Source organism: Amblyomma americanum, chromosome 1 (assembly GCF_052857255.1).
Source record: "Amblyomma americanum isolate KBUSLIRL-KWMA chromosome 1, ASM5285725v1, whole genome shotgun sequence".
NCBI lineage: Eukaryota > Metazoa > Arthropoda > Arachnida > Ixodida > Ixodidae > Amblyomma > Amblyomma americanum.
In genome coordinates this window covers 286,250,864-286,268,009 of record NC_135497.1, presented here as the reverse complement: position 1 = coordinate 286,268,009, position 17,146 = coordinate 286,250,864, and the positions used below count along the sequence as shown (strand labels likewise).

General features: G+C 45.6%; 1 pseudogene; it reads right to left on the bottom strand.

The window, feature by feature from the left end:
- Nucleotides 1–6,919: 6,919 nt before the first annotated feature.
- On the bottom strand, nucleotides 6,920–7,053 carry LOC144116809 (U2 spliceosomal RNA; annotated as a pseudogene).
- Between the last annotated feature and the right edge of the window lie 10,093 nt (nucleotides 7,054–17,146).

The window sequence follows — 17,146 nt, the reverse complement described above, 5'->3', positions numbered from 1 at the left end:
GAAATCCTTTCAGAGCTCTCCATACGCTCTGCGCCAGTGTATACACCTCTCTGGACACGGATGACCTGTACGCCACAGTTCCTCTCCACTATCGTCTTCAGATGCTCCAAGATGGAACGGAGAGCGCCGTCGTCGTCATTAAACTCCGGCGCATTCATTCGGCAGCGGATGCTGCAACACAGGATAGGAGCCCAAGTCAGTACAGGAGAACCTATGGAACAATATACTACTCATCCTGCATTCATTAGAAGCATGAAATCCTTTCAGAGCTCCCCATACGTTCTGCGCCAGTGTATACATCTCTCTGGACACAGACGAACGGTACGCCACCGTTCTTCTGCGCTATTGTCTTCACATGCTCCAAGATGGAACGGAGTGTGCCGTCGTCGTCATTGAACTCCGCCGCATTGATCGGCAGCGGATGCTGCTACACAAGATAGGCCCCCAAGTCAGTACAGGAGAACCTAAGGAACAATCTATTACTCATGCTGCATTCATTAGAACCATGAAATCCTTTCAGAGCTGTCCATACGCTCTGCGCCAGTGTATACCCCTCTCTGTTCACGGACGATCGGTATGCCACCGTTCTTCTGCACTATCGTCTTCACATGCTCCAAGATGGAACGGAGAACACCGTCGTCGTCATTGAACTCCGGCGCATTCATTCGGTAGCGGATGCTGCAACAGAATGTACACGCCCAAGTCAGTACAGGAGAACCTAAAGAACAATCTACTACTCATCCTGCATTATTAGAACCATGAAATCCTTTCAGAGCTCTCCATACGCTCTGCGACAGTGTATACACCTCTCTGGGCAAGGACGATCTGTACGCCACCGTTCTTCTGCACTATCGTCTTCACATGCTCTAAGATGGAACGGAGAACGCCGTCGTCGTCATTGAACTCCGGCGCATTCATTCGGTAGCGGATGCTGCAACAGAATGTACACGCCCACGTCAGTACAGGAGAACCTAGGGAACAATCTACTACTTATCCTGCATTCATTAGAACCATGAAATCCTTTCAGAGCTCTCCATACGCTCTGCGCCAGTGTATACACCTCTCTGGACACGGATGACCTGTACGCCACCGTTCTGCTCTATCGTCATCAGATGCTCTAAGATGGAACGGAGAACGCCGTCGTCGTCATCGAACTCCGGCGCATTCATCGGCAGCGAATGCTCCAGCACAAATTAGGAGCCCAAGTCAGTACAGGAGAACCTAGGGAACAATCTACTACTTATCCTGCATTCATTAGAACCATGAAATCCTTTCAGAGCTCTCCATACGCTCTGCGCCAGTGTATACACCTCTCTGGATACGGACGATCTGTACGCCACCGTTCTGCTCTATCGTCTTCAGATGCTCGAAGATGAAACGGAGAACGCCGTCGTCGTCATTGAACTCCAGCGCATTCATCGGCAGCGGATGCTACAACACAAGATAGAAGCCCAAGTCAGTACAGGAGAACCTAAAGAACAATCTACTACTCACCCTGCATTCATTAGAACCATGAAATCCTTTCAGAGCTCTCCATACGCTCTGCGGCAGTGTATACACCTCTCTGGACACGGACGAACAGTACGCCACCATTCTTTTGCACTACCGTCTTCACATGCTCCAAGATGAAAAGGAGAGCGCCGTCGTCGTCATTGATCTTCGGCGCATTCATTCTGCAGCTGATGCTGCATCACAAGATAGAAGCCCAAATCAGTACCGGAGAACCTAAGCAACAATCTACTACTCATCCTGCATACATTAGAGCCATGAAATCCTTTCAGAGCAATCCATACGCTCTGCGCCAGTGTATACACCTCTCTGGACACGGACGAACGGTACGCCATAGTTCTTCTGCGCTATCGTCGTCACATGCTGCAAGGTGGAACGGAGAACACGGTGGTCGTCAATGAACTCCGGCGCATTCATTCGGCAGCGGATGCTGCAACACAAGATAGGAGACCAAGTCAGTATAATTGAACCTAAGGAACAATCTACTACTCACCCTGCATTCATTAGAACCATGAATTTCTTTCAGAACTGTCCATACGCTCTGCGCCAGTGCATACCCCTCTCTGTTCATGGACGATCGGTATGCCACCGTTCTTCTGCACTATCGTCTTCACATGCTCCAAGATGGAACGGAGAACGCCGTCGTCGTCATTGAACTCCGGTGCATTCATTCGGCATCGGATGCTGCAACACAATGTAGAAGCCCAAGTCAGTACAGGAGAACCTAAAGAACAATCTACTACTCATCCTGCATTCATTAGAACCATGAAATTCATTCAGAGCTCTCCATACGCTCTGCGACAGTGTATACACCTCTCTGGACACGGACGATCTGTACGCCACCGTTCTGCTCTATCGTCTTCAGATGCTCGAAGATGGAACGGAGAACGCCGTCGTCTTCATTGTACTCCAGCGCATTCTTCGGCAGCGGATGCTGCAACACAAGATAGGAGCCCAAGTGAGTACAGTAGAGCCTAAAGAACAATCTACAACTCATCCTGCATTCATTCGAACCATGAAATGCTTTCAGAGCTCTCCATACGCTCTGCGCCAGTGTTTACACTTCTCTGGACACGGACGAACGGTACGCCATCATTCTTCTGCACTACCGTCTTCACATGCTCCAAGATGGAAAGGAGAGCGCCGTCGTCGTCATTGATCTTCGGCGCATTCATTCTGCAGCGGATGCTGCATCACAAGATAGAAGCCCAAGTCAGTACAGGAGAACCTAAGCAACAATCTACTACTCATCCTGCATTCATTAGAACCATGAAATCGTTTCAGAGCAATCCATACGCTCTGCGACAGTGTATACCCCTCTCTGGACACGGACGAACGGTACGCCATAGTTCTTCTGCGCTATCGTCGTCACATGCTGCAAGGTGGAACGGAGAACACGGTGGTCGTCAATGAACTCCGGCGCATTCATTCGGCAGCGGATGCTGCAACACAAGATAGGAGACCAAGTCAGTATAATTGAACCTAAGGAACAATCTACTACTCACCCTGCATTCATTAGAACCATGAATTTCTTTCAGAACTGTCCATACGCTCTGCGCCAGTGTATACCCCTCTCTGGACTCGGACGATCGGTACGCCACCGTTCTTCTGCACTATCGTCTGCACATGCTCCAAGATGGAACGGAGAACACCGTCGTCGTCATTGAACTCCGGCGCATTCATTCGGTAGCGGATGCTGCAACAGAATGTACACGCCCAAGTCAGTACAGGAGAACCTAAAGAACAATCTACTACTCATCCTGCATTATTAGAACCATGAAATCCTTTCAGAGCTCTCTATACGCTCTGCGCAAGTGTATACACCTCTCTGGACACGGACGACCTGTACGCCACCGTTCTGCTCTATCGTCATCAGATGCTCCAAGATGGAACGGAGAACGCCGTCGTCGTCATCGAACTCCGGCGCATTCATTCGGCATCGGATGCTGCAACACAAATTAGGAGCCCAAGTCAGTACAGGAGAACCTAGGGAACAATCTACTACTTATCCTGCATTCATTAGAACCATGAAATCCTTTCAGAGCTCTCCATACGCTCTGCGCCAGTGTATACACCTCTCTGGATACGGACGATCTGTACGCCACCGCTCTGCTCTATCGTCTTCAGATGCTCGAAGATGGAACGGAGAACGCCGTCGTCGTCATTGAACTGCAGCGCATTCATCGGCAGCGGATGCTGGAACACAAGATAGGAGCCCAAGTCAGTACAGGAGAACCTAAAGAACAATCTACTACTCACCCTGCATTCATTAGAACCATGAAATCCTTTCAGAGCTCTCCATACGCTCTGCGGCAGTGTATACACCTCTCTGGACATGGACGAACAGTACGCCACCATTCTTTTGCATTATCGTCTTCACATGCTCCAGGAGAACGCCGTCGTCTTCATTGTACTCCGGCGCATTCATTCGGTAGCGGATGCTGCAACACAATGTAGAAGCCCAAGTCAGTACAGTAGAACCTAAAGAACAATCTACAACTCATCCTGCATTCATTCGAACCATGAAATCCTTTCAGAGCTCTCCATACGCTCTGCGCCAGTGTTTACACCTCTCCGGACACGGACGAACGGTACGCCATCGTTCTTTTGCGCTATCGTCTTCACATGCTGCAAGATGGAACGGAGAACGCGGTCGTCGTCATTGAACTCCGGCGCATTCATTCGCCAGCTGATGCTTCAACACAAGATAGGAGCCCAAGTGAGTACAGGAGAACCTAAGGAACAATCCACTACTCATCCTGGATTCATTACAACAATGAAATCCTTTCAGAGCTTTCTATACGCTCTGCGCCAGTGTATACACCTCTCTGGACACGGAAGATCTGTACGCCACCCTTCTTCTGTACTATCGGCTTCACATGCTCCAAGATGGAACCGAGAACGCCGTCGTCGTCATTGAACTCCGGCGCATTCATTCTGCAGCGGATGCTGCAACACAATGTAGAAGCCCACATCAGTACATGAGAACCTAAAGAACAATCTACTATTCATGCTTTATTCATTAGAACCATGAAATCCTTTCAGAGCTCTCCATACGCTCTGCGCCAGTGTGTACACCTCTCTGGACACGGACGATCTGTACGCCACCGTTCTTCTGCTCTATAGTCTTCACATGCTCCAAGACAGAACGGAGAACGCCGTAGTCGTCATTGAACTCTGGCGCATTCATTCGGCAGCGGATGCTCCAACACAAAATAGGAGCCCAAGTCAGTACAGGAGAACCTAAGAAACAATCTACTACTCATCCTGCATTCATTATAACCATGAAATCCTTTCAGAGCTTTCCATACGCTCATGCGCCAGTGTATACACCTCTCTGGTCACGGACGATCTGTACGCCACCGTTCTTCTGCACTATCGTCTTCACGTGCTCCAAGATAGAACGGAGAACGGTGTCGTCATCATTAAACGCCGCATTCATTCGGCAGCGGATTCTGCCTAAAGCTCAATCGACTACTCATCCTGCATTCATTGGAACCATGAAAACCTTTCAGAGCTCTTCATACGCTCTGCGCCAGTGCGCTCTGAAGATTCTAAAGCCGAAGGCCAGTCTTACAAGTGGTTTATCTCTCCAGTCCTTGGGGAATATCCCCTCTGTCTTCTGTTGTTGGTGACAGCGCTATGTGCAGATCCTCTAGGACTTGTCAACTAACTTCGGTCGTTGATAACAGCATTATTTGGCTTGTTTGATGAGCTTCGAGTAGTTCTTCCAGAGTGTTATGCATTCCTGGGTGGAGAAGGCGATTAGTGGATATCTTCGAGGGGAGTCCAAGCGCCTTCTTGGCGCTTGGAAATATACAAGCACTCGTGCACTATGCAAGCTATTTAGCCCGTTAAGTAACCAGAGGTAGTACAAGCCAAACCGGAGCCCTGCATCGCTCAATCGCACTCAGCTGACATGCAGAACCATAGTTTATTCAATAATATCCGAATCCATTTGCTACACAATGACACAAAGCCTTCATGCAGCTCCGGTGCATTAATCTCCATTTGCCGTGAATATTATCTTTTATGCTTAACTGACAGGAGGCGACTTCCATGGCCAGATTCCTCCAGAGGCTGCGTATGTAAATACTGCTACCTTTTTCACAGCGAAAAAGGTGCTCAGGAATCTCAGTGAAGCAAATCTTCAAGGAAAAGTTTGTGGAGGGAGTCGAATTGGCGGCAAGAAAGAAGGAAACGATCCAAAGTTTCAGGTTCATTGCAGAAAGAACACCGAGCTGAGAGAGAGCACCCAGATCTATGATGGTAGAAATTATAGGGAGGAATCTCTCATCGGAAGATGGTCAGATCATCTCACACCGAGGAGAAAGTCACTGACTCGAAATTCCACCTGCACTTTAAACACGCAGACGAGAGTAATATGATATTGGGAATGGTCTGGGAATGGTCTTCGAATGTCTTGGAAGGGAACGGGCACCCGCCCGTAATGGAAAGCAAGGACAGCACAGCCCTGCTCAAGAAAGGTGACGCGAGCTAGTCCGTCATCTCATTCATGTCAATTTTTCTGGTTTGGAGATGTCAGGGCTGTACAATGTGAAAGGGGATCGGACTTATTAATGACGCTACACTGCTCAGCAGATAACGCTCTGATGACCATGCAGAACATAGCCATAAAATCTGCGACAGAAACTGCGCTGTAATCGGAAAGCCGAAGAAAGAAAGCTTAGTCAAGATGGGATGAATAAATGCCTCGGCCGGCCTTTCCTTTAAACTTTACAGCGTCAGTAGCAATATTACATTGCGATGGGTATTGCCCTGCGGTCCTGTAAGATGCTATACAATCTAAACACGAATTAGAGAGTAAAACGGAGCTGTCCTCTAGCGCACTCCCTTATAAAAGGGGGAGAGTAGAGAACAACTCACTCCCTTTCTGACTCCTTTCTGTTTAGAGTGTAGCCAAGGTAGGCACAGGAAGTGACTTTGCATGGTTGGGGGAAATGTGTAAAAATGGCTGTGGTCTAGCTCTGGTTAAACCTAGTTGAAGTGCTAAAGCTTCATTTCGTCGGCACGTCGTCTACGCAGAGTCTCATTCCGACGCTCTCGAGAACTCAAACCATTCTTTTCCGCAGTTGAAGAGTCACCCCGGGACGTGGCACGACTAGTTCTAGCCGCATTATTGTTACGACGCTTTTCGAGCCGTGCGGTGCGTTCTTTTGGCGTCTCTGGAGCGCGTTTTCTCTTCCTCGATTGGTTCTGTCGTTGTTGCATATCTCGCGCTCTCCATAACGACTACAATACACTGATGCTGTTGCTGACAGGAAGAAAAAAAGGAAAGTGCACGGGCCTGCGTACTGGCTGTAGACGAGCCACGCTGGCTGCCGCGTGCTGAAAGTAGGAGAGTTAAAGGATAGGAGAGCAAAGATAGAAAGAAAAGGCGCGCGTTAATATGTCCCGGGTCGATCCCGGAGGCAGTGCAATACCGGGCCGACCCGTGCCAGAGTGCTTCAAAGTAAGCACTCCGCCATATTCCATAAATAAGTTTAATATCTTATGTCCAAGGAGAATACGCTGAGGCGAAGTATATATATATATATATATATATATATATATATATACCCCCGCGAGGCGCACCTCCTCTCCCTCTACCCCAGCGGAGCACATCTGGTGGAGCAAGCGGCGACGGCAGCGGCGCCATCTGTTGGAGCGCAGCTGCGGCGTTGCTAGGAAAGGGCGGCTCAAGGTCGTTCGTCGGCTACCGCATTCGGCATGCGGCTGCCTACATACAGCATACGGCGCGACGAGCCGAAATGGCTCGCTGGCTGGCATAGTAAAGCTTTCGTTTTAAAAGAAGTTAAAATCAGATTAGAAGACGCTGGGCGGGATACAAAGCGACGCGCGTTCTCGTACACCTTTTGTGGCTGACACGACGCAGCGAACACAAGGTGACCTCCCCTTTACGCACGATATGCTAGTAATGGGCGCATTGTAGAACTCACGATTACTTGAGGGAATAAACCTGAGCGATCGGCTCCTGGACGCACGAGAGATCGACACCGGTTGAGCAAAAGGAAAAAAAAGCGAACATTTGCTAACGTTTTGTGAAAAGGAAATACAGACCTAGAGTTCGAAAAGAATGCAGAGAATCGTAGAGGAAATAGACGGGCCGTGCGATGTCAGTGCATGTTAATGATCCCCAGGTGGTCGAAATTATTCCGGAGCCTTCCACTACGGCACCTTTCTTCCTTTCACTCGCTCCTTTATCCTTTCCTGTAAAGGGCCTGTGAAAAGGCTCTAATAAAGTTGCGGCACGCCTGGGATATTGAAGCACGCCGCTTCACGAATAGTGTCCAGCAAGGATTTTTTAAATGCGCTTTGTAGAAGCTAAGTTATCAGTACTTAAAATTTGAATTTCAGCGTCTTCGCGCCTTTCCCTATCTTCTCGTCACTTTTTGCACGCTGGAAGGTAGGCGCTCCTTCGCCGACCCCCCTCTGGGAGCGAAGCTTTCCGAGCCGCCGGAGCTAAGTGGCTTATTGGCCGCGGCCACAGTAGCTTCCTGACATCTGCAAGAATCTAACCAATGGCCACCTCTCACCTTGTCCACGCAGATGCGGGGGATGGAGGAGGGTGCGAGCATGAAAAAGTCTCCGGGAAGGGCTCGCCAACTTTGACGCTTGATTGTGTGTCGTCTGCTGCGTGTACAAGAGCATTATTTGGCTCTGGCTTTCATGGCAGCACAGTGCAGTGATTAAGTGAGTTAATGTGCTCTCCTCGGAAGGCGTTTCAGAGCCACTTTAAGGCGCAGTTCGTGTGCCGACCGAGACTGACGCAGTTACTGCGCCATTCCCTTTCCTAAAACAATAAAATGGGTGTCTCCAAATGAGAAGACAGTGATGTCGTCTGCTTACGCATATATAGGTGGACATCATCACGCAAATAAATCGAAGACAGGAAGAGATGAACCAGTAGAGATTGCATTTTTCAAAAAATAAGCATTCTCGTCGTCATGATGTAAAAGAACCCCCGGCGAACTTTCGGTGCGGCATGGCAAGTTTTGGGGTGACAGCAGCTGTCATCCACCTCCTCTTTGACGGCGTTCCTGAGCAGAATTGAGGCATTAGCCACGCTTACACGAATTCGACAGAAGTCTGCTCCAGTCCACTTTTCGAGAGAAAGTCCAGAAACGCCAGACAGTGTAGAGGACGAGTAGCGACTTCCCTTCGCAAAACCTGTAGTTCCTTCAAAACGTGCACTGCAGTCGACTTCTGTCCATTCATTCAAATACGACTATAGACGCGCACCTACATTCAAACCTTGTTAGGCAATCTGTTCCGACCTCGAATTCACTAATGGCCAGAGGGGAGGGGAAGCCGCAACCTTATGGCTGGGGACGTGGCCCTGTAAAAAAACGGTACCTGTACGCGCACAAAAAGAGGAAAGCAGCTACTGTACTCCTTTAAGCAGGCGTTTACTTCGTATTCATGTAAACGCGGCTACAGACATGCACCTACGTTAGGCCACCTGCTCCGACCTCGAATCCACCACGGCCAGAGGGGGGAGCTGCGTAGCAAAAATCCACCGCCGCGGAACATTACGGCTGAGGACGTGCCTTGCAAAATTTCTACCTAGTTTTAATTAAACACTTATTGACTTTTGGCAATAAATTCTTTTGCGATACAATTGAGAGCTTATAGACTTTCTCTGTTGAGTTGCAATTTAAAATTGGCCACCGTATTCCAACTGACTTTTTCTTAACTCAACTGGATAGGTCCAAATTGAGATTTTATGGATGGGCAATACGCATTTAACTGACTTTATAAACCTGCAGTCCGCATTTAAATGCATGTCCTATTAACACTCAATTCTTGTTAATTGCCTGTGAGTTAACATTTAATTGACAGTTTATTACCTGCTATTTTGATCCGCAGTTCACATTTATTTGGCTGTTTATTGAAAGGTCTAAACACGTCCAGTCGAGAGTTTATTGGATGTTTATTACCTTGCCACTGTGTTCCGAGCTATATATATATATATATATATATATATATATATATATATATAGTATATATATATATATATATATATATATATTAGTAACAGAAGGCAAATGAAGTGAGGGGCTCGTTTGAGAAACATATTAAAGAAGCCAACAGTCACCGAAACGAAGGTGCATAGGGGAATGTTTCTATTTTTTTATATATCTAGTGCCAATCAATTAGTTTTTAAGAAAATTACTTATAAAGCAGCAGAAAAAACAACCATGCCGCCGGTGGGGATCCGAACCCACGACCTCCGAATATCGCGTCCGGTGCTCTTACCAACTGAGCTACGGCGACGGCGGTCCAATCTGCTGCTTTCGTGGGTATTTATGTTTTGTGTGTAAGCGAACCTAATTGATTGGCACTAGATATATAAAAAAAATAGAAACATTCCCTATGCACCTTCGTTTCGGTGACTGTTGGCTTCTTTAATATATATATATATATATATATATATATATATATATATATATATATATATATATATATATATATATATATATATATATATATATATATATATATATATATATATATATTGTATTCTGTAGGGGTTCCAATGCGCCAGTTTACAAGTGTAAGTACAGTATTACGACAAACGCGACTGTTCGTTTTAAAGGTTTATTGTGCCAACAGTTTCGGGAATGGTATTCCCTTCGTCAGGGCAGGCTTACAATGAAACAGTCTTGTCAATATAAGGACACAAAGCGGGCGAGGATGTATAAACTCCGCCCTCAAAGCAAACTTGAGAGTGAGGGCAAGGGGCCGTATAATGGACCGCGCAGCAGCTCTCACAGGGGCAGTGGCTGAATAAAGCACAGAAAAACGCAGAGCAAAACGGGGAGGTGGAAATAGTAAAGGAGTAGAAAAGACAACGAATTTGAACAGCGATAGAAAAGGGAAAGGAGCGTTAAACACGGCTCTCGGCGCACCGGGAGGACGCACCCCCCCCCCCTCTCTACGACACCCCCGCAAGACGCCGCCGAGTCCGCGCGGCCGGCCCGTATCAGGTATCATGAGACGCTTGCTGGGAACGCGCACGAGAGACACTTGTTGCGCGCCGCAGCGGCAACCTGCAATGGTGTCGTACGCGTATCTTTGCTTCTTTTCTTCGGTAGGCCCTTCCGTCGGGCTTTTTCTACCAGACTTCCTGGCGCCCTTCTTCCCATAAATATACTAGGCCGTTTCGACCCGTGTCCGGCAGTGCGCTTCCCGTGAAAAAGTGGCAGCCGTGGGGGAAAAAGACAACAAATATTGAGCGAAGCCCGAGTGCGTAATGAGAAGGCAGAGAGGAATTTGGGAGAGAAAACGAAAAGGAAAAAGAGCAGAAAAATTAGTAGCACAAGAGAACTTTGAAAGAAGAAAATATTAACACACACAAAAAATAAAAATAAAAAATATATATGAATAGAATGTGGCGCCAAACAAATACCAAACGGTTAATGAGAATGAATAAGGCGCGGAAGATATAGCACAGAATACAAGAAATTTATCAAACGGAAGTTTAAAAAAGAAGAAAATAATAATAATACATATGTGCGGAAACCGTGAAAGGTTTGCGGCCAGCGGGGCTGCCGCGTGGTCCCAGTGGGCTAGGTGATAGAGTTAGGATATAGGTGTCTATTCCAGATAGAACATGGAAGCTGGCTGTAAGTTGAACAAAGGAGATTACTGACAAAATAAATAAAATAAAATAAAATAAACAGCTACATTCCCAGCCATTTAGAGCGTGGTTGAAGTTGTCAAGAACAACATCCGGCGTATTTTGATTTTTAATGGTGTCCAATCCTATGACGGGTGAAATTTTCTATGTTGCCTCCCTCAAGCAGGAGAGCCTCCCAGGAGTAGCGTTCATGCCATGGGAGAACGTGCGAAACTTGTGAATGTGGTATGACTCCCTTTGTTCCCTGTAATAGGTGCTAGGGAACCCGGACTGGAGAAGGATGACGCGGTTGTTTTCGAAACTGTGGAGTGGCAAACGCAGGTGCTTGGAAAGGGGTAAGCTGGGTAATGATGATACGTGAGCTTTGTGGTTGTTAAAGCGGAAGCGAAATGATGTCTTGGTCTGACCAATATACTTTTGTCCACACACCTCACAATGAAGTTTGTAAATCACATTGCTTGAGTCGCAGTCGAGGTCTTCGCTTATGTGAAACACAAAGCTGTCGAACTTAGATTTTGCCAGTTTGGTGTCTACTCCTCTTTCTACTCCTTTACTATTTCCACCTCCCCGTTTTTCTCTGCGTTTTTCTGTGCTTTATTCAGCCACTGCCCCTGTGAGAGCTGCTGCGCGGTCCATTATACGGCCCCTTGCCCTCACTCTCAAGTTTGCTTTGAGGGCGGAGTTTATACATCCTCACCCGCTTTGTGTCCTTATATTGACAAGACAGTTTCATTGTAAGCCTGCCCTGACGAAGGGAATACCATTCCCGAAACTGTTGGCACAATAAACCTTTATTACGAACAGTCGCGTTTGTCGTAATACTGTACTTACACACACACACACACACACACACACACACACACACACACACACACACACACACACACACACACACACACACACACACACATATATATATATATATATTATATATATATAGTGCTTCCACTATGAGCGTCTGGTGATTTTAATATTACAATACTGTGATACTCTTGCACAAAAAAAAATTGGCATTCATCGTCTCCGGTGTTCCAAGACTGGTATGTCAGACATGGTTTCTGTGACGTGGTGTAGTATGTTCTCATCTGGCGTGACCCGCCCGGCTCAGACCAGCTCTGGCGTGCTTTAGTTTACTGTTTCCTTGTGTGGTCGGTGTACCATTCTGGTGATGATGTGTAAGGAAGGAAGCATCCAGAAAGAAATTTGTTAACTAATATGTCTTTATAGTGATCCTCAATGTTTCGACATACTATTGTGAGCAAAATTAAGAGACCGCCACAAGTGTATGCTAAAACGTGCCAAATTGCATACGGGCGTTGGTCTCGACAACAGGACTGCTTCGTAAGGCGCCACCCGCATGCAGTTCGGCACAGTTCGGTAGCACAATAGTAGATAAGGGGTCTTTTAATTTTGAGCACGATAGTAGTAAGGAGCATGCACGTAATTACGTGATTCGTGTTCTTTCCAAGCATGAAGAGCAAGCATGTATTGAAAGAAGAAAAAAGCGCTCATATTTGCCCAAGGGCACCCTTAGCATTATTGGCAGACCAAAGCAGCGGTTGAGACACGCTGGAGGCCCCTTGCGTCATAGCGTGCATCTTTTCTGAGAAAGTGAAATATCTTTCATTGCCTTGATGGCAGCTTGAATCCAGCTGAGTGTAGCCACAATGCCTGGGGATTAAGAGACAAAAACAATGTTTATTATGAAATACGCTACTATAGTGATCACAGTGCCAAGGAAAATAGCAAGTGCTGCCATTAAATTTAGCGCAGTAATGCAAACATGTACTTCACACTCAATATGGCTGAACCGATTAAGCTTTATAGTAAATCAATGCTTCTCACATAATGCACCCAACTTAATTTCAGTGTGGTTTTTCTTTGCATTCACAGCTAATTTCATAAATTTACAGGCTCTCACTGCTTCGAGAACTGAGCTTCTGCCACATTTATGATGTTGCAACTCATATTACAAGCTTTTTGAGACAATGGAAAACATTCTATCATATCATGTAATTTCATTCACTACCAGGCCCACAGGTTCTAATGCTTCATAACCTGCAGAAATAAACTGACAACATAGAAAACTGCTGCAGGACTCTGAATTTGGGAGAAATTACAGAAATGATTAGAAGACGCTCATAAGGCTGTTCACAAATCGATATATGCTGTAGTTCGTGTTGAGATATATTTGATAAGAGTAGATTTCATGGCGAGAAAATTCATGAACCGACACTTTTTGCATCTGCACAGGGTGCTGAACAGTCAAGCGCTGGGTGGCTGTTTCTATTAGAAGACCATTCTTCTTTATTGCTATTTCGGCAGAGGAGCATAAAGAGTTGACTAGAAGAATGTGGAAGTAAAGATGACCAAATTTAACATTGTGCCACACTCAAAGCAAATAAGGCTAGAATGTTAAGCAGTGAAAAGGAAACCTTGCTTCTACGCAAATGAATGAGCATTGAACAAGCTGCTCTGAACCGTGGCACTCGGAAAACCACAGGAGATTTACAAACCAAAGCTGATGGATTATTTTTTACTTTGAGTATGTGCAAACCAAAGTTGTCTGAGCACACCAGTTTTGTTAAAGGTATAGCCTGCTGTACACATCAAGAGCATTTGGGGCAGTTCATTGCACAGTACCTGCAGGCACTTGCACACATACAAAACCTCACAACAGACTACGCTTACTGGGAACTATCCGCTATGGTGCCTGGCACTCCCTGCCTTGCGGCAAGATGCACTTCTGTTGGTCCATCCATGTGTTGAGTTATAAAAATGTCTGAGTGGACAACAACTTCTGTTAATAACCTTAACAAGGTGACTGAATGGTTCTGAGCAGGCAGATTACTTGCAGTAGGCACATCCTGCAGCAAGGCAGACGGTAAAACTGCAAATTGTGTCGCTTTGGGACCCCTGAGTGGAAGGCTCCGGATTAATGTAGACCACCGATGGGTCTTTAACCTGCGCACACTTTGTACGGCAGACAGGTGACTTTGTCGCGCCAACCAGTATGAGGCCGGCACGACGAAAGAAATGTATGATTTACTGGCTGAAACTCTAGAACGTCTGATGGCGGGGAGCCGAACGGCACGTGACGCCGGCACGAGGAGCGAGCTCAATTCTACCGCACTTCGGCGTCATCACCTTCGATGGCTGGTGCTGCTCTTGCTGCGTAAGGTCTCTGCTGCTGCTACAGCTTTTCGAAGGCAGCCGTTTTTACTGCCATGCTAAGTACATGACGCAAAAGTAGCCTTACCTCTCCCACCATGTACATAAGATATCGCAAGTGCTTCCAGCTGATTCTCTACAGAACCACACTGGGACGTCCCTGCTAAGTGTAGCAAAAAGTGGACAAGATATGCTGTCATATTTAATGGTATGAACTATTTTACAAATCGTGCAGCAGAACTAGCTATACTCGCGGACAGCTTTTTGTGGGTATGCAGCCAAGGTAGGCAGGAAAGTGAAGGAGGCACACCTTTGCCCACGAACTGTGGGGGGTGGGTTGGAGATGATGCAGGCTGGCCAAAGCTGAGATAGGCCACTCCTGAGGACAATGGAACATAGCCCCGTCCCTTTACTTGCCTGCCTAGCCACAAAAAGCTGTCCGGAAGTATACCAAGCATTGGTTCGAGCACACCCATGCTTGAGTAAAACCTAGCGGCAAATTTTTTGACATGTAAAATAAAGTAGCCCAAGACAATTAGAACATTAATTTCAACAATGAATGCATAAGAGCTAGATAATAGGTCAGCCAACATTCATTTCAAGCTAATTTTCTTGCAAAATGCGCTTAGTGATAGCTACAATTTGTATAGCTTACGAATTTTTGTTATAGATTAAGTGGACACAACTGAAGTATTAAAGGAAGATGGCCAATGTGACAACACATATGAATTCCCACACTGAATCAGAATTCCTTAGGTCTCAACACGTCTAAAATCCCAATCTTAATACCACATGACTGCCAAGCCTTCTTTCTAAAGCATGACAGCTAAGTATTCATGAAAAGTTGTTCATTACTGGCTATTTCCACTGCTCATGCACTGTCCAATTGCTCTCAGAGTCTCGTCATTTAAGCTATTTATATTATCCTTCACACGAGCTACTAATTGTGCCCATCAATTAACCTTCTGCGCACAAACCTTCACATGATATCATACCTACAATGAATTAGTCACTAGCTCCTGTCTCGTATGTTTGTCATCCTCTGTCTTGTGCTTCCTAATAAACCACTAACAAAACCTGAGTTGAAATGCTCGAATACATTGAAGGAGTGTGTGCTAAATAAATTCAGCTAAAACCAGTAATAACCAGTGAGTGCATCCGTTTTCACTTGAGTGAGTGCGTTCTGCAGATCCTCTTCCTTGCATTTCAATGTTACCCTCCTGAGCAATTGCCAATGAAACTGCGTTGAGCGGCTGCTTCTCTTGACCAGACCGTTTCTTGAGAAATACTGCAACTTTTGGGATTCCGTCCAGGGTGTGTATATAGGCTTTTCCATCTCGAAATAATAAATGAACATACCTACAGGAAAAAGAACATATGTATAAAAATTCAATGCTATATTCACAGTACGGAATGAAACAGTAATTGCATTTCTTGATTGCATAGTGCCATATGGCGCTACACTCTAATGCATTTTAAAGAACAGAAGTAAAACATTTAGTCATTTTAAATAAACACAAATCTTACAGCTTGATATTGACGTTGTCATGGAATAGTAGTAGGCTCTAGTAGCAGAGAGAAATGCAAAAGGTAACCGCGTGCTTTGCCTTTTTATGTTTGTAAAACTGTACAAATCATCTAGAATAGGCCTTCATGCTTATGAAAATAGATTAGTGTGTGTAGTAGCAAACACTCAAAAATAAAAATAGTATGCAACAGTAGGAGCACTGCCTGTGTTTTACACAAGAGGCTGGGCCTACTAAGAGAAATTCTGTAATTCCAGCTCTTCCAGATGCCCTTATCAAGGAAGGCACTAATGCTGCTTAACCTGCAATGATGTAGCATGCCTCAAAATGCTAGCCACTTGTGCATATTTCTTGCAGTCCAAAGTAAATTGAACTTCATGTGACAACAATCATTGAGCTATCAATATAAGCTAACAACTTGGTGCCTCCTTAAGCAGAAGCAAAAAGACGTGGGAACTTACAAATCAATTTAAACCTAATTCCATTTAAGCACGGGCATGTAGGATCGCTCAGATTTATGCCTCCTGTTACCTGCATTTTCCACACACTCTTTGCAGACAAGTTTTTAGTCAAGGCGGTTTGGTTCTCAGGCATAACCGCATACAGATTAGTTCACAACGAACAACACAAGCACAGCCGCTGGACTCGCAACTGTTTCCTTGTACAAAACGAAAACGGAGTACTAGCCTGTGCTGTTCATGCCCTGAAATATAAAATAGAAACAAAACTTAGTTAGTTATATTGATTTTAATGGCGCAAAAGCAACTTAGGCTATGATGCGCCAAACACACGGTTAGAGCTTTTGTTAAAGGTTACGCTTTTTATATCTAAAGTTTGTATAAAACATTTGCTTCTCTGAGAAATTTAAAAATGCTGGAAAAATCAACCAGTGCTTGATCTCCTAAATGTAACATGGGGTGTAGTGGGATGTATTCATTGTACAATGTTGTGAAATATTTTTTCCTCAGTTGTTCCAGTTTTTTGCATACAATTAAAATGTGGTTTACCGTGAGTTCATCGCCACACATTTCGCAGAGAGGTTTGCCTTTTTTTGTCAGTAAGAAGTTGTGAGTAAGGTGTGTGTGTCCAATGCGTAGTCGACACAAAATAACTTCTATGAAACGCTCCTGATGTGTACATGATCTCCATTCTCCCAAAACAGGTTTTATAGAATGTAGTTTGTTGTTTGTTTGTTCGTCCCATGCAATCTGCCACTTATTCCTGAGTTTACTGTGCAGTAATTTATAAAAATCCCTCTGTGGTATGTTAACTTGTT